The sequence below is a fragment of the Saimiri boliviensis genome, chromosome 1, assembly GCF_048565385.1.
Source record: "Saimiri boliviensis isolate mSaiBol1 chromosome 1, mSaiBol1.pri, whole genome shotgun sequence".
Classification (NCBI taxonomy): Eukaryota; Metazoa; Chordata; class Mammalia; order Primates; family Cebidae; genus Saimiri; species Saimiri boliviensis.
Genome location: NC_133449.1, coordinates 122,114,878 through 122,134,541, shown reverse-complemented (window position 1 = coordinate 122,134,541; position 19,664 = coordinate 122,114,878). Strand labels below are relative to the sequence as shown.

At 50.0% G+C, this 19,664-nt stretch overlaps 1 protein-coding gene across 5 annotated transcripts in view; it reads left to right on the top strand.

The window, feature by feature from the left end:
- The first annotated feature begins 3,723 nt into the window (after positions 1 to 3,723).
- Positions 3,724 to 19,664, top strand: part of ADCY7 (adenylate cyclase 7) — a 74,291-nt gene continuing 58,350 nt past the window's right edge. For 2 of the 5 annotated variants that reach the window (XM_074403190.1, XM_074403172.1), the window contains exon 1: positions 5,426 to 5,441. The gene's annotated coding sequence lies outside the window, so the exon portion shown is untranslated. Of the gene's footprint in view, positions 3,945 to 5,381; positions 5,442 to 15,007; positions 17,597 to 19,664 lie in introns of those variants that run through there. The other 3 variants (XM_010347830.3, XM_074403235.1, XM_074403212.1) reach the window with 3 other exon arrangements.

Sequence of the window (19,664 nt, the reverse complement as noted above, 5' to 3'; positions counted from 1 at the left end):
GATTACAGGCATGTGCCACCATACCTGACTAATTTTTGTATTTTTTTTTTAGTAGAGGCAGGATTTCCCCATGTTGGTCAGGCTGGTCTTGAACTCCTGGCCTCGAGTGATCTGCCCACTTCAGTCTCCCAAAGTATTGGGATTACAGGTGTGAGCCACCATACCTGGCCTTCTCCTTTCTAATTAAAAATTATGACTGGGCGCCATGCCTCACACCTGTAATCCCAGCACTTTGGAAGGCTGAGGGGGGTGAATCACCTGAGGTCAGGAGTTGGAGACCAGCGTGGCCAACATACTGAAACCCCATTTCTACTAAAACTACAAAAATCAGCCAGGCTTGGTGGCAAGTGCCTGTAATCCCAGTTACTCTGGAGTCTTAGGCAGGAGAATCGCTTGAACCCCAGAGGGCAGAAGTTGCAGTAAGCTGAGATTGCACCACCGCACTCCAGCCTGGGTGACAGACTCTGTCTCCAAAAATAAATAAATAAATAAATGTGAGCAGTATTGCCTGTGCACAGCACTCACCGAGCATCTGTCCCGTGGCAAGCACTGCTGGAGGAAGCGTGGAAAAGGAGGGAGCTCCTTCTTCCTCTGGGACAGGCAGCAAGGACCATCTAGCTGAGGAGGCTAACGTCCTGCTCTGTGTAGGGACGTATCAAGAGGCTGTAAAAGGACTGAAGACAGACACCACTCTGGAAACTTTTATATTCTCCTACTGGAATGGCTGTCTTTCTCATTGCCTGGTGAAGAGCAGGATTGAGGTGGCTGAAATAGTGATTCTTAGCTTCTAAGAAAGCTAAGAATTTTAAGTGGTTGATTTTAAGTTTTTAAGTCTTCTCACTGCACAAGTGAAAGCCCCAAACTGTTTCGCACCACACAAACCGACTCAGACAACACACGCAGAGTGCCCTAGAGCAGTGGGTACTGGGCATTCATGAGTTAGGAGGGACTCCCAGGGCATTCTGGAGCTTATCAACACAGTGGATAATTAAAATCACAAACACGGCCAGGTGTGGTGACTCAAGCCTGTAATCCCAGCACTTTGGGAGGCCGAAGTGAGTGGATCGTTTGAGGTCAGGAGTTCGAGACCAGCCTGGCCAACATGGTGAAACCCTGTCTCTACTAAAAATACAAATGTTAGCTGGGCATGGTGGTGGGCACCTGTAGTCTTAGCTACTTGGGAGGCTGAGGCAGGAGAATCACTTGAATCCAGGAGGTAGAGGTTGTAGTGAGCCAAGATTGAATCACTGCATTCCACCCTGGGAGACAGAGGAAGACTCTGTCTCAAAAACTAAATAATTAAAATCACAAACACATTAGATATGGACATCTGGAGACTTCCTCATCTGGACAGAGACATGCAACTTTCTTTTCTTTTCTTTTCTTTCTTATTGAGACAGTCTCGTTCTGTCGTCGGGGGCCAGGCTAGAGTGCAGTGGCGTGAGCTCGGCTCACTGCAACCTCCGCCTCCTGGGTTCAAGCAATGCTCCTGCCTCAGCCTCCCAAGTAGCTGGGACTACAGGCATGCACCACCACACCCAGCTAATTTTTTGTTTTCCTTTTTTAAGTAGAGACAGGGTTTCACCATGTTGGCCAGGATGGTCTTGATCTCTTGACCTTGTGATCCACCTGCCTCAGCCTCCCAAAGTGCTGGGATTACAGGCGTGAGTCACCGCGCCTGGCAGACATGCAACTTTCAATAGCAGCCTTTCCATGTGCATTCAATTTCCCATGCATGCTTCTCCACTCCAAAATTACTAACAAGTTTTCTCTTAATGAATTTTGTTTTCAAACACAAAGATCTCTCCTCTATCGGTCTTTTTGTTTTTTAAAAAAGAGAGGGTCTTGTTATGTTTCCCAGGCTGGCCTCAAACTCCTGGGCTCAAGGGATCCTCCTGCCTTGGCCTCCCAATAGGTACGACTACAAACTCATGCCAACGCTGGTTTGAGCTTGGTGCAGTGGCTCATGCTCTAATCCCAGCACTTTGGAGGCTGAAGAAAGAGGATCACTTGTGCTTGGGAGTTCAAGATCAGCCTGGGTAACATAGTGAGACTCTGAATCCAAAACTAAGCAGAGCCCAGCCACGTGTGCCTTCACTGGATCTCTGGGTGACTGTTGCTGGCTACCCTTTGAGAACTGCCTATCGAGGACTGGGTATCTAATGGGGTGATCCCGCTCACAGGTCCACAGTAGAAATGAGGACGATGGGGATGATGGAGATGTCCCGATGGTCCTCACGGGAGGAGTGATGCATGGTGTATATTCACTTTCTCAAGCTCTGTTTTCCTGTCTGCTGTCAGGAGACTTGCTCATAGATTTGTGTGAAGATGACCCACAGATGACAGGCTGGGAAGTCATAGCACTATTCCACACACCAGTCAGATGTGGTTGTGTGTGCCCATGTCTCTCTATGTTGCCCAGGCTAGAGTGCAGTGGTGCAATCACAACTCACTGCAGCCTCCACCTCCTGGGCTCAAGCAATCCTCCTGCCTCAGCCTCCCGAGTAGCTGGGACCACAGACACATGCCACCTGCTTGTCCAGCTGTGTTTTCGTTCTTTCTTTCTTCTTGAGATGGAGTTTCTCTCGGTCACCCAGGCTGAAGTGCAGTGGTGCAATCTCAGCTTACTGCAACCTCTGCCTCCCAGATTCAAGCAATTATCCTGCTTCAGCCTCCTGAGTAGCTGTGATTACAGGTGCCCACCACCATACCCAGATAATTTTTATATTTTTGGTAGACATGGGGTTTTACCATGTTGGCCAGGCTGGTCTCAAACGCCTGACCTCAGGTGATCCACCTGCCTCAGCCTCCCAAAGTGCTGGGATTATAGGCATGAGCCACGATGCCCAGCCCAGCTGTGGTTCTTTTTTTTTTTTTTTTTTAAGGAGCCATTCCTTTTCCTTTCTGATTTGAAGTGCCATCCTTTTCACAAATTAAACTCACCTGGGTTTAAAAAGTAATGCATATTCCCAGACCTCACCCAAGGACCAGAATCTCTGAGAATGGGACTCGAGCCTCATTTGGACTCCAGTGCCTCAGAGCCTCTCCACCTGGTCTGCCAAGGACCTGCAGCATCAGCGTAACCTGGGACTGAAACAGAAGTTAAGTCTCAGTACCCACCCCAGTCTGCTGAATCCACAACTGAGTGGATCCCAGCCATGTGTACCTTCACCAGACCTCTGGGTAACTCTGTTGCTGGCTACTCTTTGAGAGTTGCCTATTGAGGACTGAGTATTGAATCGGGTGTTCCCGCTGACAGGTCCACTGTACTGATGGGGACGTTGGAGATGTCCTGATGGTCCTGATGGGAGGAGTGACGCAGGCATGGTGTATATTCACTTTCTCCAGCTCTGTTTTCCTGTCTGCTGTCAGGAGATTTGCGTGAAGATGACTCACAGATGACGGGCTGGGAAGTCATAGCACTGTTCAACACGCCAGAAAGGGCCGAGGGCTCCCAGCTTGGAGAGCATTGACGGTGGGTCCCAGCAGGACCTTCCCATAGCGGGCTCCACTCCCCTCTCTCTTTCCAGGGCTGACCTTGGCAGAGGACACCCGGTCCCAGGACTGAGTCACTGGCTGTTCTGGAGGCCTTGGGGAAACAGGTGGGTTTCTTCATTTTCAAGGTTCTGCTGAAGGGGTGGGGCTTTCATGGGAGGGCGGTGCTAGGAAGCTGGCTCTGCTGACGATCCCATTCCCACTCTTCACTGCTGCGGTGATTCCCATTACCTGCGCAGGGAGGCCCCAGCTGCTCAGATCTTCCCCGGTGAGCCCGCGGGATGCTGCAGAGACCGGGCCAGGGCCCTCCACAGGGAGGCTGATGAGTAGTGGAGCAACACCGGCCCAGAAAGCCAAGTGCCATCATGCTCGATGCCCAGGGGCTGCGCGAGCCCAGAGAAGTGGCCTGATCAGCGTGGGAAGCCGCGAGGGCTGACTGCTGCTGGGATGTAAGTTTCAGGTGGGACCTCACCCCGTCGCCATCCGGAGTGAAAATCAGAGCCTCACCTTCCAGCCTTGGCCATCTGATTTCTCAGCATGGCTTCAGCGTGGGTGGCTTCGGGCTGTGTTCCAGGCTTACTGCGGGGCGCAACGCCCTGCCACACCAGGATCTCTCCCATCTAGGGTGAGCAGGGGTACCAGGCTCCCGGATCCCACCATAAGTTCCCAGTAGACCTGCGTTTCTCCTACCTGCTTGTCATAGAGCTGTTAAAGTACAGACTCTGGCCCTTTTTTCTTCCTTTCTCTTTTTCTCTCTCTCTTCCTTTTCTTCTTTTTTTTTTTTTTTTGAGAGGGAGTTTCACTCTTGTTGCCCAGGCTGGAGTGCAATAGCGCGATCTTGGCTCATTGCAACCTCTGCCTCCCGGGTTTAAATGATTCTCCTGTTGATCTAGGCTCATTGCAACCTCCGCCTCCCGGGTTTAAACGATTCTCCTGTTGATCTCGGCTCATTGCAACCTCCACCTCCCGGGTTTAACCGATTCTCCTGTCTCTGGCGCTTTCTATGAAGACCTGCTAGGGCCTTTGGGGTCGAATCTGAGAAGTGGGCATACAGGTGCTTCTGTAACCCTTCTCAATGAAGTGTGAACCCCCAAGTTCTGGGGACCAGGAAGCTTTGCACAAGGGGAAAGGGCGGGACTCATGGAAGTCTGCCCGTGAGAAATAGCCTCCTGGACTTGATTGCTTCCGCGGACGGTCTCCTCTGCTCCTCCCAGGGTGACTCACAGGAGGCTTTCTTGCTCACCCAGCCTGAGTTTCTTGGAAACAGAGCAGACATTTTTTTTTTTTTTTTTTTTTTTCTGCCAACACTGAGGCCCCACCCTGGGTTGCAGGGATCAAGACGAGGTTACAACACCTACTTTCTAAGGACACCTTCAGGGGTGGTCGCGGCCATCTCCAGCCTCTGAGCCCTGACGTAGGAGATTAAGGCCTGAGTGAGACGCAAGGCGGACCAAAGCTCCCCCGGCTTGGCAGGAGGGCACTGGTCCGCCGGTCTGTGGATCCTTGCAGAAACAGGCGATCCTGGGGGTGGAGGGGGAGGTCTGGGGCAGAAACGTGAAAGAGTTTGCTAGAAAGTATTTCCTTCTGGGAGTGGGGCCGGCCTGGGTCTCCCCTGCACGTGCGCGCGGTACCTGGAGAAGGTCCTGCTGGGACGCCCTTCCTTCCTGCCGCGCCCCCAGCTTGCTCGCTCCCACCCGCGGCAGCGCCTTTCCCACGGTTCTGGGGTAGCTGGGGCGGGGGCAGCCGCGCCTGCAGCGGGGACGCGGTCTCCCAGGCGCCCCCCAGTCCCCCGCCCCGATCCCGCCCCTGCGCCCGGGGCCTGGGACACGCGGCCAGCGGGGGGCGCCTGCGGCCGCTCCTCCTTCCCCGCCCGCGCTGAGTGCCGGGCCGGCCCGCGGCCACTGGGGCGGCCACTCTGGCGGCGGCGGAGCGGGAGCGCGCGGCAGGTGAGCCCGGGGCTCAGGGGAGTGCGGCAGGCTGGAGGGCCGGGGATGCGTCCGGGGTCGGGGGAGCCGGTGGCCGCCGCCCCGCGCCGCGCGGACCCCACCCAGGCGGCCGGGTGACCCCTCTCCTGGCCCGCCCTTCCCCGGCCTCGCGGGCTCCCGGCCCCTCCGCTCCGCGGCGGCAGCGGCGGCTTCTGCCCGGATGGGTCGGGAATGCTCCAAGACCCCTCCCTCGGGCTGCGACCTCCTCCCCTAAGCACAGCCGGGAGACGCTTCCCAGACGCTGCCCCAGCCAGCAGGAGCGGGCTTTCCAATGACAAGACTAGACCCGAGGGAGGCTGCCTGGCCCCAGACCCCTGTCGTGGAGCCCGGCTGGCTTAGGGCGGCAGAGAGGGGCTGGCTCCCGGCTGCGGGGCCTGTTGGAAGCAAACACTGCCCAGGGTAGCAGCCTCTGCGGGCGCAGGACCGGGCTGTGGGTCTGCAGCGCTTCCACCAGAGCCAGCAGCGAGCAGGACTCCTCGGGGGCCAGAGGGGGCCAGGGTCCATGGGAGAGTGAGCCACAGGCACGGCCTCTCCTTCGGATCCCAACCGGGGAAGACGCCTGGCACAACAGCAAGTGACCATAGGAGCCGACCCGGTTGGGGAAGGGTTGGGGGCGAGACGCTGGAGCCTCTCCGTGGATTGGAGTTGTTCTCTCTCCTGGTTTATGTCTCAGGTCCCTCCCTCAAAGGCCAGGAACTCCTTTCTGAATCCCAGAGCTGACGCTGGAAATGATCGCGCGGCCCAGTGAATAGAAGTAGAGCCCTTAAAATGAGGAAGAGGATAGATACCCTGTGTGGTCGGCTGAAGCCTCTTCAGGCTGGTCTGGAGTGATACACCAGAGAATGGATGAATTAATGAATGAATGAATGAATGCCTGCATGCATGACCAACAGGACTGTAGCGGACTCTGGGTGAGGCTACGACTGTGGGGACCTAGACAGGGGCTTTGGTCCCTGAGAGGAGGGATTTTTAGGGTTCATTGGATACCTTCAGATGTGGGCAGGTCCCCTTGTAGAAGAGTTTGTTGGCTGTGGAGCTGGTGCTAGGCTGTGGGGAGGGGTCAGACTCCAGGTCTCTTGGGGGGACCCCACAGGAGTGGCTGACTGGGCCTGGGGAGCAGAGGTGAGAACCCCCTTCCCCACTACATGGTGAGTTGGGTTCATATGCGGAGGCAGCATTTTTTTTTTTTTTCTTCCTTGAAACAGGGTCTTGCTCTGTCCTGCAGTCTAGAATGCAATGGCACAATCATGGCTCACTGCAGCCTCCACCTCCCAGGCTCAAGTGAGCCTCCCACCTCAGCCTCCCAAGTTGGAATTATAGGTGTGTACCACCATGCCTGGCTAATTTATTGATTTTTTTTTTTTGTAGACACATGGTTGCCCAGGCTAGTCTCAAACTCCTGGGTTCAAGCGATCCTCCTGCCTCAGCCTCCCGAAGTACTGAGATTACAGGTGTGAGCCACCGTGCCTAGCCTTTCTTTCTGTTTTTTTTTTTTTTTTTTTTTTGACTCCTGATTTTATTACTCTGTTTCTTTTCCATGTGAAGCAGCCTTCTGTTTCTGGGAGCCTGGCCGCGCAGGACCAGATCTTCTAAAGCCGCCTCTCCTGCTGCTCAGTGTTTGGGATCCCCAGGCACTGGGTCCTCTTGCCTTAGCAGCCACACAGGCCCTGAGTGCCCTTGGGTTTATGAGAGTGGGTACTTTTGGGCTTTTTACAGAGGAGGACAGGGAGAGGTGAGGCCTGCTGGGCCCTCCCAGGGAGCCCTCCAATGTCTAAGGCCCTTACAAAGCCCCTGTGTGTCCTTTGTAACTTTAACCATAAGTTAGGCAGGACCCAAACGATCAGTTCCATTTGCAGGTGAGAAAGCTGAGGTCCTCACAGGTCTTGGAGCAAGGAGCTGGGCTATTCTGACATGGTCTTGGTGGAGCCCGCTGGGGTCCACATCAGTGAGCCTGAGCCCCAGCCCCAAATGTGAAGTCAAGTGGGCCTGGTGAGTGCCCACCACGGGCAGCACACATTCCCTGCCTATGCCCTGCCCACCTCACCCTGTTCCCATTCCTACCCCGTACCCAGAGGTGCCCTGGGGCTTTGCTTCTGACCCCCACCTCTTGGATCCCCTTTCATGGTGGGCACTAAAGAACATTGCTATGTCCCTTCCTCCCCACCCCCAGGCTGAATCCAGCCAGGGTGGCCTGTGTCAGGGCAGGAGGCAGAGAGGTGAGTTAGGCGTGGGCCCTGCCATGGCCAGTAGGGGAGGTCCAGTGGTTGCACTTTGAACCCAGACACTCCCGCTGCAGGTGGGCCAGGCTGTGCTTTTGTGCATCGAAGGGCAGGGAGGGGCCATTACTTTGTACAGATACACTGTACAAAAATTCAGGGTATCGGCCGGGCGTGGTGGCTCACGCCTATAATCCCAGCACTTTGGCAGGCCGAGGCGGGTGGATCACAAGGTCAAGAGATCGAGACCATCTGTCAACATGGTGAAACCCCGTCTCTACGAAAAATACAAAAATTAGCAGGGCATGGTGGCACACTCCTATAGTCCCAGCTACTCAGGAGGCTGAGGCAGGAGAATTGCTTGAACCCAGGAGGTGTAGGTTGCAGTGAGCCGAGATTGTACCATTGCACTCCAGCCTGGGTAACAAGAGTGAAACTCCATCTCAAAAAAAAAAAAAGAAAATTCAGGGTATCTTTGAGGGAGTTTGTGGACAGATCATTTTCTTATTTAGTCATGCTTTCTGTGTTTTCAAAATTGTCGGCAATGCGGAAGAAAAGCAAACCTTTATTCCCTTTGTGTTTGCTCTGCTAGATTTTCATGAGCAGTTCTGTGGCTTCTGAAACTTAGAATTGGGTTTGCAGATGAGGTCTGGAGGCTGATGCGAGTTTCTGAATTTGACAGGATATCACATGGTGAGGTTCCAGGATTTTAAGATATTTCAGTACACATTGGCCTCACAGCCTAACAGAACGGCCTGAGACTCAGGCCGAAGATGCCCTGTTGGTCGCTGGCATGTTACCTCTTCTGCTGTACGTCTGCAGGGATCTGTGGCTTCCGGTGGTCGGAAAGCTCTCTGAGGGGTTCTGCCTCCTCTTCTCAGATACTGCAGACCTGTGTGTGGCCCCTTTGAGTGCTTTCTGCTCTCTGCAGGAGAGCCTGTGCCATTCCCACCTCCCAGGCCCTGCCCTTGCTGAGCCTTCTTCCTGTAACCCTTCCAGCGTGGTCCTATCGTGTGTCTTAGCAGTACTCAGGCTCCAGCCTGGCGCAGCAGCTCACGCTTATAATCTCAGCTCTTTAGGGGGCTGAGGCTGGCGTATTGCTGGAAGCCAAGAGTTTAAGACCAGCTAGGCCAATGCGGTGAAACTCTGTCTCTACTAAAAATACAAAAATTAGCCGGGTGTGGTGATATGTGCCTGTAGAATTGCTTGAACTCGGGTGGCAGAGGTTGCAGTGAGCCGAGATCGGGCCACTGCACTCCAGCTTGCTCTGGGTGACAGAACAAGACTCTGTTTCAAAAACAAAACAAAACAAAACAAAAAACCAAAGTACTCAGGCCCCTCTTAGACAGTTGACCTCAAGGGTTCTCCTGAGCCCTGGTCTGTGGGTTAGGGATGTGGCCTACGGGCTCTTATGACTTCAGGCTCTGCCTTTTGGACCTGGGCATTTGGGCCTGGACGGGCTGTAAAGGAGAACATGGCAGGCTCTGCTGGCCCCAGCCCTCCAAGGCCTTGGTTCTCGCCCAGTTTGCCAGGAGCTGGGGAGGCTCCTCTGCAGGTGAGCACATTCTTACTCTGGAAATGGCTGCATGGGGCCCTGCTGGGTAGGGGTGGTGGGCATCCAGCCAGCGCCATTGCCAGGCATGGGGAGCTGGCAGCCAGAGGCCCAGCCCATGTGTGCGCAGGAGGGTGCTCCTTCATTTAATGATCACCTGCTGAGTGAGGCGCCTTGAGCAGCTGTTTGCAGTGGGAGCCCCTGTTCAGTGAACAACAAAGGGCTTTCTTTGGAAGCTGCTGGGCCTGGAGGATAAGAGCACCAGCTCTAGAGAGCGTCTGCTGGGCTTGAGTCCCAGCTCAAGCTGCAGTGCGGTAGCTGTGTGACTTTGGGCAAGTGCTTCAACCCCTCTGCACCTTCAGTTTCTGTTATAAAATGGAGACAATCAGAGTGCTTATCTCAAAGGCCAAGGATTTAACCTCCAGGTTAAAGGCAACTGAAGAGACGTGATAACAAAACGCCTGTAATTCCAGCACCTGGGGAACCCCAGGAGGGCAGATCACTTGAGCTCAGGAGTTGGTGACCAGCCTGGCCAACATGGTGAAACCCTGTCTCTACTAAAAATACAAAAAAATTAGCCGAGTGTGGTGGCGGATGCCTATAATCCCAGCTACTTGGGAGGCTGAGGCAGGAGAATTGCTTGAACCCAGGAAATGGAGGTTGCGGTGAGCCGAGATCATGCTGCTACACTCTAGCCTGGGGGGCAAAGTGAGACTCCATCGCAAAAAAAAGAAAATTTAAAAAAACCTGAAATGCAGTATGTGGCCGGGTGCAGTGGCTCACACCTTTAATCCTAGCACTTTGGGAGGTTGAGGCAGGTAGATCATTTGAGGTCAGGAGTTCGAGACCAGCCTGGACAACATGGTGAAACCTTGTCTCTATTTTTAAAAATAAAAAATTTAAAAACAAAATAAAAATTTAAAAAATACAGTATGTGAGCATAGGATGGGAAAAAAGGTGGAAAGCACATGACTGGGATGGTTGATAAAATTGGTAGGGGCTGTACATGAAAGTATTGTATTAGCATTAAATGATCTGATAACTCTTTATATAAGCCCTTGTTCTTATGGAATTTGCAAGGCTAAAGGGGTACACTGTAATTAACCCACTATCAAATATTAAAGAGAAACAAATGGCTAGATAATAGAATGAGGCACAATGGTACAAATAAGCAAATCTAGATAAAAACGATAGAATTATTTGTACTTTTCTTATCACTTTTCTGGAAGTTTTTAGAAAGTATTTCAAAATACAATTTTAAAAAATGCCTGTCTTGCCAGGTGAGGTGGCTTACACCTGTAATTCCAGCACTTAGGGAGGCCAAAGTGGGAGGAATCCTTTAGGCCAAGAGTTTGAGACTAGCTTGAGCAACATAGCAAGATTCTGTTTCTTCCCCAAAAAAGAAAAAAAAAATTGCCAGGCATGGTGGCACATGCCTGCGGTCCCAGCTACTCCAGAGGCCGAGGCAGGAGGATCACTTACACCCAGGAACTGGAGGCAGCAATAAGCTATGATTGTTACACTGTGCTATAGTTTGGCTGATACAGCGAGACCCTGATTTGAAAAAAAAAAAAGAAAAGAAAAGAAAAGAAAAAAAGAAAAAAATGCCTGTCTTATGAGACTATGGTATGATGAAATGATATTACTTCATGGCACTTAGCACAGTCCCTGGCACGCGGCCAACACTGGCTGTTACTGCCGCTGTCACTTTCTGTTATCTTTAGCAGGGGCACCGCGTGTTCCCCCGCCTGTTGCTGTGATCCTGAGGGGTAGGCCTTGTGTCTCCACTTTTCAGATCACACAGTTGAAGCCCAGAGAGGTGAAGTGGCTTGCTCAGGACCACACCACAGACAGAGTCCAGGGCCCTGGGAGGAGGGCTGCAGAAGTGCTTAAAGTTTATTTTGAATTAATCGTCAACATTGGAAAACCACAAGATTTTTACATAAAACCCAGATTTCTAGTTTCCTTTGCCAACTTCGAAGGCCTGCACTCCTGGCCATGTTGCTGCGTGGCAGCTACCGGCAGTGCCTCACCCAGGGCTCGGGCCTCCAGTGCGCCCCAGTCCCCAGCTAACCTGCCAGACTTGCCTGTCATTGTTCCCACCTGGTCTCCGAGGGCTCTGACTTCAGTGTCCTGGGAAGTGATCGAAGGGTGCCAGGCCACAAAGCTTGGGTTCTCCCCCTCCCCGACCTGCTTCCCCATGCAGAGGGCACAGCATTGCCCCGCCTCAGCCAGTATTTGTACACCTGGTGTGTGTGGGCAGCGGCTGGGGGCTTCAGGCGAGGAGGAAGAGGAGCTAAATCTTCAGGGCTCCAGCCTGCTGTCCTGTCCCAGTCCCAGGCCTCTGTCCATCCCTCTGGCATCCCAGTGCTTGGCTTCTGATGCCACTGGTCCTCTGCCAGCCTGGCTTTGGGAGCAGCAGGAATGGGTTGAGCAAAGGCTGGCAAGAGGCGTGCCCCAGGGTGTGGGGTGAGGGCAGCTGCTGGGCAGGCATTGTTTATGTGCCTGGGTAGCTGTGCCTTAAGATTCTCATCTCCCAGAGGAGGGGGCAGGCTCAGTGAGGATGGCAGGAGGAGCTCACCTTGGTGAGTTTGGTATTAACAGAAGGGGAAACTGAGGCTCAGAAAGGTGATGTGACCCTCAGAGGTCCCCTGACCAAGCAATAGCAATGCCAGGACTAGAAGCCAGGGTTTCTGCCTCCTGGACTAAGGCTCTGGGCTCCATTCCCGGGAGGAGGAAAAAACCTCATTTCTTATTTTTGAATGTCTTTCATTTTTAAAATTACAGAAACAATTGACATTTAGGTAGTGAAAAATCAGAAAACATAAGTAATAAGGTGTGGAAAAAACTTATTAATATAATCTGTACTCACAGTAACCCATTAACGTATTGGTGTGTATTCTTCCAGACTTCTTCTTCTTTTTAAAAACATATTACAAGAAAAAGGCCAGGTGTGGTGGCTCATGCCTATAATGCTAGCACTTTGGGAGGCCATGGTGGGTGGATCACCTGAGGTCAGGAGTTTGAGACTAGCCTGGCCAACATGGTGAAACCCCGTCTCTACTAATAAGACAAAAAAATTAGCTGGGCATGGTGGCTCAATGCCTGTAATCCCAGCTACTTGGGAGGCTGAGGCAGGAGAATCGCTTGAACCTAGGAGGCGGAATTTTCAGGAGATCTCGCGGTTGCACTCCAGCCTGGGTGACAAGAGCCAGACTCCATCTCAAAAAAAAAAAAAAAAAAAAGAAAGAAAAAAAGTTGAGCATTATGACTTTCCTTATTGTCCCCTAACCCTAACCCTAACCCTAACCCTAACCCAGGCTTTGGGTGTGGAGTTGGGGTTGGAGTATTACAGACATGAGTGGCCCAGCCTTTGACACAGGAGGAGCCTGGGTGATTTTCTGTGTCCCCTGTTGCAGACATTCCATAGTTTCCAGCATTTTTGCAGTTAGAGAGCTGCACTAAACAGCCTGTACCTAAGTCCTCGAATGCAATGAGACTCTTTAGGGTAAATTAAAATGGGCCCCATTTCTTTTTTTTTTTTTTTTGAGACCGAGTCTTGTTCTGTCATCCAGGCTGGAGTGCTGTGGCTCAGTCTCGGCTCACTGCGCCTCTGCCTCCCAGGTTCAAGCAATTCTTCTGCCTCAGCCTCCCAAGTAGCTGGGATTACAGATGTGTGCCACCGCACCTGGCACATGTTTTTAGTAGAGACGTGGTTTCACTATGTTGCCCAGGCTGGTCTCGAACTCCCAGCCTCAAGCGGTCACCCCTGCCTTCGTCTTCCAAAATGCTGGAATTACAGGTGTGAACCACTGTGCCCGGCCTAAAACATGTCCATTTCTTACCTTTGTGGCGCCCTCAGGCTGGACCCAGGTTTATGGAGGGGCTGTGTCTGGGAGTGTGGCAGTCTCAGGCTCTGAGTGCCTTACACCTCCCGCTCCTCTGTGGTCAGAGGATGAGACAGGGAGGGGCTCTCGGGACAGGGCTTTGCCAGGAGTCTGTTATGATGCCGCCGCCCAGGCTAGCACTGTAAGCCTTTAAGCTCCTGTGGTGAGGTAGGTTGAGGTAGGGGTGGAGGCGGTGGCGTCTGCTGCTCCATGCTGGTGGGGCCCCCCAGGGAGCCTGGAGGCTCCTATGCTTGCTGCAGGAGGGGGCTGCAGGAAGGGCCTGTGTGTATCTGACTTTGTCCTTGTCTGTTTCTATCTGCCTTTCTCTGTGTGTCTGTCTGTCTGTCTCTGCCTCTCTCTGTGTGTCTGTCTGTCTCTCTTGAGTCAGGAGCAGGGTTGAGGCTGGGTCTGTGTTTCTGACCCTGAGACCTCGGGGGATTCACCTTCCCTTTCAAGACCACATGACCCTCAACAGTAAGAAGGAGCTAAAAACCACCCCTTCACTGTGTGAGACACAGAGGCGATGACAGATGCCAGAGCGCTTTCAGTGACAAGGTTTTGACATTTCATTATGAACGATCCAGCGGACACAGCAGCAGGCAGCGCAGCACACCAGCATGCCACACACCCCGCCTCTGCTTCCGCAGGCTCCATCCTGCAGCCTCCCTGAGCTGCCTCTTCTCCCACACACGGCCCCTCAAGGCACCTGTGACTTTGTCTGTGAGAATGATAGTCTATGTTACTAAAAGATAAGGATGCTCAGAAAACACACAATCACCAAAGAACTGTTATAACCAATAAACTCACACAGTGAAGTCATAAAGTCAACACACAAAAATCAGTCGTGTTTCTGTATGTTAGCTAACTATGCGAAAAAGAAATCAAGAAGATAATCCCATTCACAATAGCCACACCAAAAAACACTTAGGAATAAATTCAACTAAGGAATTGAAACAGTTGTACACTGAAATCTATAAAACATTGACCCAAGAAATGGAAGAAGAAACAAATAGATGGAAAGATAACCATGTTCATGGATTGGAAGAATTAATATCATGTAATGTCCATACTACCCAAAGCTTTCTGCAGATTCAGTGCAGTCTCTGTCAACATTCCAGTGACTTCTCAACAGAAAAAGAAAAAACAGGGAACGTGTCTTTGATTTACACTAAAAGCTGTGTCTCCCCTCTTCCCACCCAAAACAAAAGAAAAAACAATTCTAAAGTTCAGGTGAAACCACAAAAGATCCCATAGCTAAAGCGACATTGAGCAAGAAGATCAAAGCGAAAGGTATCATACTACTTAATTTCAAAATATATTACAGAGCTATGGTAATTAAAATAGTATTGTACTGGCATAAAAAATAGACATATTGGGCCTGGGCATGGTGGCTCACGCCTGTAATCCTAGCATTTTGGGAGGCCAAGGTGGGAGGATTGCTTGAGGCCAGAAGTTTGAAACTAGCCTGGGAAACATAGCAAGACCTTGTCTCTACAAAAAAAATTTAAACATTTGCCAAGTAGGGTGGCAGGAACCTGTAGATGGAAAGGACACCGATGGAAAGATATCCATGTTCACGGACTGAAGAATTAACATTGTGCAAATGTTCATACTATCCAAAGCTTTCTGCAGATTCAATGCAGTCTCTGCCAACATTCCAGTGACTTGGAATGTTGGCCAGCTACTTGGGAGGCTGAGGTGGGAGGATTGCGTGAGCCCAGGAGCTTGAGGCTGCAGTGAGCTATGATTGTGCCACTGGTGTGTACACCAGCCTAGGTGACAGGGTGAGACAGTTAAAAAAATATATATATATGTGTGTATATATATATATATATGTATATATATATATATACATACATATATATATATATATTTCTAATTTCTTTTTTATAGAGATAGGGCCATCCAAAGTGCAGGGTTACTGGCATGTGCTACTATGCTTGGCCCATAAGACCTTGTTTCTTTAAAAAAAAGAGAGACATATCAACCAATGGCACAGGATAGAGAGCTCAGAAATGAATTTATGCATACATTTGCGGCCCATTGATTTGTTTGTTTGTTTGTTGTTCAGATAGTGCCTCACTCTGTCACCCAGCCTGGAGTGCAGTGGTGTGATCTTGATCTTGGCTTACTGCAAACTCCGTCTCCTGTGCTCAAGCCATCATCCCCCTACCTGAGCCTCCTGAGTCCCTGGGACCACAGGTACACACCACAACTCTTGGCTAATTTTTGTTATTATTATTTTTTTTTTTGTAGAGATGGGGTTTCAACATGCTGCCAAGGCTGGTCTCGAACTCCTGAGCTCAAGGGTTCTGCCCGCCTCGGCCTTCCAAAGTGTGGGATTACTGGCATGAGCCACTGTGCCTGTCTTGTCCATTTATTTTTTTTAAACTAAGGTCCCAAGGACACACCGTTGGAAAAGGATAGCCTATTCAATAAATGCTGTTGGAGAGACTGGATATTCACATGCAGGGGGGTGAAATTAGATCCTTATAGGCAGAAAGCAACTCAGAATGGACTGAAGACTTAAACATAAGACCTGAAACTATAAAACTACTAGAAGAAAATATAGGGAAAAAACTATGTGATACTGGTCTGGGCAATGATTTTTTTTTTTTTTAATTGACCTTGAAAGCTCATGCCACAAAGGCAAAGACAAACAAATGGGATGATGCCAAACTTAAAAGCTTCTGCACAGCAAAGAAAACAGCGGAAGAGACAGCCTAGAGACTGGGAGAAAACATTTGCAAGCCAAACATCTGAAAAGAAGTTAATATCCAAAATAGATAAGGAGCTCAATAATAGTAACAACAACAAACCCAATTAAAAAATGGGCAAAGGACCTGAATAGACGTTTTTCAAAAGAACCCATACAAATGAACGATGAAGAAAATGTTCAGCATCACTAATCATTAGAGAAATGCGTATTAAAATCACAATGTGTCACCTCAGATCTGTTAAAATGGCTTTTATAAAAAAGACGAGAGGAGCCAGGCGCTGTGGCTCACGCCTGTAATTCTAGCACTTTGGGAGGCTAGGGCAGGAGGACTGCTTGAGCCTGGGAGTTTGAGACCAGCCTGGGCAACATAGGGAGAACCCATCTCTGCAAAAAATAAAAAAACAAGCCAGGTGTGGTGGCATGCACCTGTAGTTGCAGCTAGTCAGGAGGCTGAGGTGGAAGGATCACTTGAGCCCAGAATTCAGAGGCTGCAGTAAGCTATGATCACATCACTGCACTCCAGCCTGGGCAAGACCCTGTCTCAAAAAAAAAAAAAAAAAAAAAAAAAAAGAAAAGAAAAAGACAAGTATTGTGGATAATGTGGAGAAAGGAACCCTTGAACACTGTTGGTAGGACTGCAAATTAGCACAGCCATTATGGAAAATAGTAGGAATTTTCCTCAAAAAACAAAAAAGTAGTATTACCATATGACCCAGCAATCCTGCCTGTGGGTACATATCCAGAGGATTTGAAATCGGTATGTCAAAGAGATATCTGCACTCCCATAGTCATTGCAGCATTATCCCTAACAGCCAACATCTGGAAACGAGTGTCCGTGATTGGATAAAGGGATATTATTTAGCCTTAAAAAAGAAGGAACAACATGGATGAACCTAAAGGACATTATGCTAAGTGAAATAAGCCAGGCACAGAAGGACAAATACTGTATCTCACTTACATGTGGAATCTAAGAAATCTAGGCTGCGTGAAGTGGTTCACGCCTGTCATCTCAGGGATTTGGGAGGCTGAGGTGGGAGAATTGCTTGAGGCCAGGTGTTCAAAGCAAGTATGGGCAACATAGCACCCACCTCTACACCACAAAACAAACCCAAGAGACCACCACCAACAAAACCCAATTGAACTCAGAAGCAGCATGCAAAAGGGTGGTCAGCAGAGGCAGTGTGCAGGTGCGGGGGATGCGGTGCGGAGAGGGATGTTGATAGGGTGAGGTCAAAGGATACAAAGTTTCAGTTAGGAGGAATAAGTTTTTTGAGACATTGCACAGCATGGTGACTATAATTAATGTATATTTCAAAATTACTGAGAGGGTAATTTTAAGTGTTGTCACCACAAACAGTGCTACATACTTGAGGTGATACATTAATTACCTTCATCATTCTACATTGTATATATGTAACATTACTTTGTATCCTATAAATATATACAATTATAACTGATCAATTTACAGTAAAATTTGAAAAACAAACACACATTTTACCACACTTAAATATTAGCAATTATTCTTTAAGATCGTAACTATCCATTTAGTGTCTAAACTTCCAGTGGTTTTGTAAATGTCAAATATATATATATATATGTTTCTCTCTCTCTCTTTTCTTTTGAGACAGGGTCTCTGTCACCCAGGCTAGAGTGTAGTGACTTGATCCTGGACCACTGCAACCTCTGCCTCCTGGGCTCAGGTGATCCTCCCACCTCAGCCTCCCCAATAGCTGGGACCGTAGGTATGCCATCACATACCAGGCTAATTTTTTTGTAGAGATGGGATTTTACCATGTTGCCCAGGCTGGTCTTGAACTTCTGGACTCAAGTGATAGACCTGCCTTAGCCTCCCAATGCGCTGGGATTAGGGATGTGAGCCACCATGCCAGGCTATATATTAACATTAGCTTTTTAAAACCAGGATCCAGAGCCAGGTATGGTGGCATGCACTTGTGATGTAACTTCCAAGCTACTTGAGAGGCTGAGGTGGAAGGATTACTTGAGGTCAGGAGTTGAGGCTGTGGTGAGCTATGATTGCACCACTGCAGTCCAGCCTGGGTGACAGAGAGAGACCCTGTCTCTTTAAAAAATAGTAATAATCGGGATCCAAATGAGACTGGTGCTACATTTCTTCAGTCTTTCATCTGTAGGACCAGCACTCATTTGTTCTCTCTGTCTTCCATGCAGTGTTTCTGTTGAAGCTGGGTCCCTTTACCTGTAGGAGAGCTTCCTGTAATGTGTAGTGTGCTCCTTGTCCCGTCAATCCTATAAATTCCTAGTTGTATCCAGAGGCTTGATCTAATTCAGTTTTGATGTTTTTCACACAACAGCACATTGGAGATGCTCTTGGCAGTTTCCGGGAGGCACACATGGTCTGGTGAATTGCCTTTTTAATACTGGCAGTCACTGATATTCTATGACTTTAAGGTTGTATTTTTGTGTTTTTTGGAGACATGGTCCCTCTCTGTCGCCCAGGCTAGAGTTCGGTGGCTCAGTCATAGCTTAGTGCAGCCTTGACCTCCTGGTTCAAGCGAGCCTCCCACCTCAGCGTCCTGAGTAGCTGGGACCACAGGTGCCCATCACCAGCTCTGGCTAATTTATTTTTTGTACAGACGAGGTTTCGCTGTGTTGAACCGGCTGGTCTTGAACACCTGGGCTCAAGTGATCCTCCTGCTTCTCCTGTCTTATTCTCCCAAAGTGTTGGGATTTTAAGCATGAACCACCATGCCAAGCCCTTCAGGTAGTATTTTAAATTATGGTAAAAACCTTCTGTTTCACCCTGTTACAGAGTGGTGCCTAGTTTGGTGTTGGGTGGAAACCTACCAGTCTTAGGGCATTGTTTTTCCTGATTCTTGCTTTTTCTTGATTGTAGCTGGCTTTCCTCTTTTTTTTTTTTTTTTTTTTTTGAGACAGAGTCTTGCTCTGTTGCCAGGCTGGAATACAGTGGCTCACTGCAATCTCTGCCTCCTGGGTTCAAGCCTTTCTTTTGCCTCAGCCTCCTGAGTAGCTGGGATTACAGGTGCATACCACCACACGCAGCTAATTTTTGTATTTTTAGTAGAGACGGGGTTTCACCATGTTGGCCAGGCTGGTCTCTATCTCTTGACCTCGTGATCTGCCCGCCTCAGCCTCCCAGAGTGCTGGAATTACAGATGTGAGCCACTGTGCCCGGCCTCCCTCTTCTTTTAATTATGTGGGTGGTGTATTTTCATCAGAGAAAAACTGAAAAGCAGATCTAAACAAAAAGATAAATATTAAAGTAAAACTGTGCCAAGTTCTATCACCCAGTGATAACTCCTAAGATTTGGTACATTTTCTTCCTGATTTTCTTGTGTGCAAAAAAACTACAGGCATCCCTGGGGTACTGCTAAAAAAGAAAGGGGTCACACTTCACATGGGGTTCTGGGAGCCGCTGTTTTCACTTTGTGATATGTCTGTAGCCCCCTTCGAGGATCTGGTGGGAGGGACGTGGGTCACACTGGGCCGGGTGCAGGGAAGGACGGGCGGACTCTGGTGCGGCCCAGCTGCCAAGCTTTTCAAAGGAAATAAGGCCTTTTGGTTGGCAGGGCGGTTGCTTTCACATCTGTTCTTTTAAGATTCTCTGCTGTTACTCAACACGCCATGACCCCAGTTGCCCCTTTCCTTCTCCAAAGCCCTGTCTCCCAGGCCTGGAAGAGATCGGGGCCCCGGGGGTCATGGGAGCCAGCCCCCTGCCCTTGAGTGGACTCACGTGATGTTGGGTTGTTCATCTTTCCTTGTTCTGGCATTGGAACTGGGCCGAAGCTGCAGTGATTTAGATTCTACAGGGGA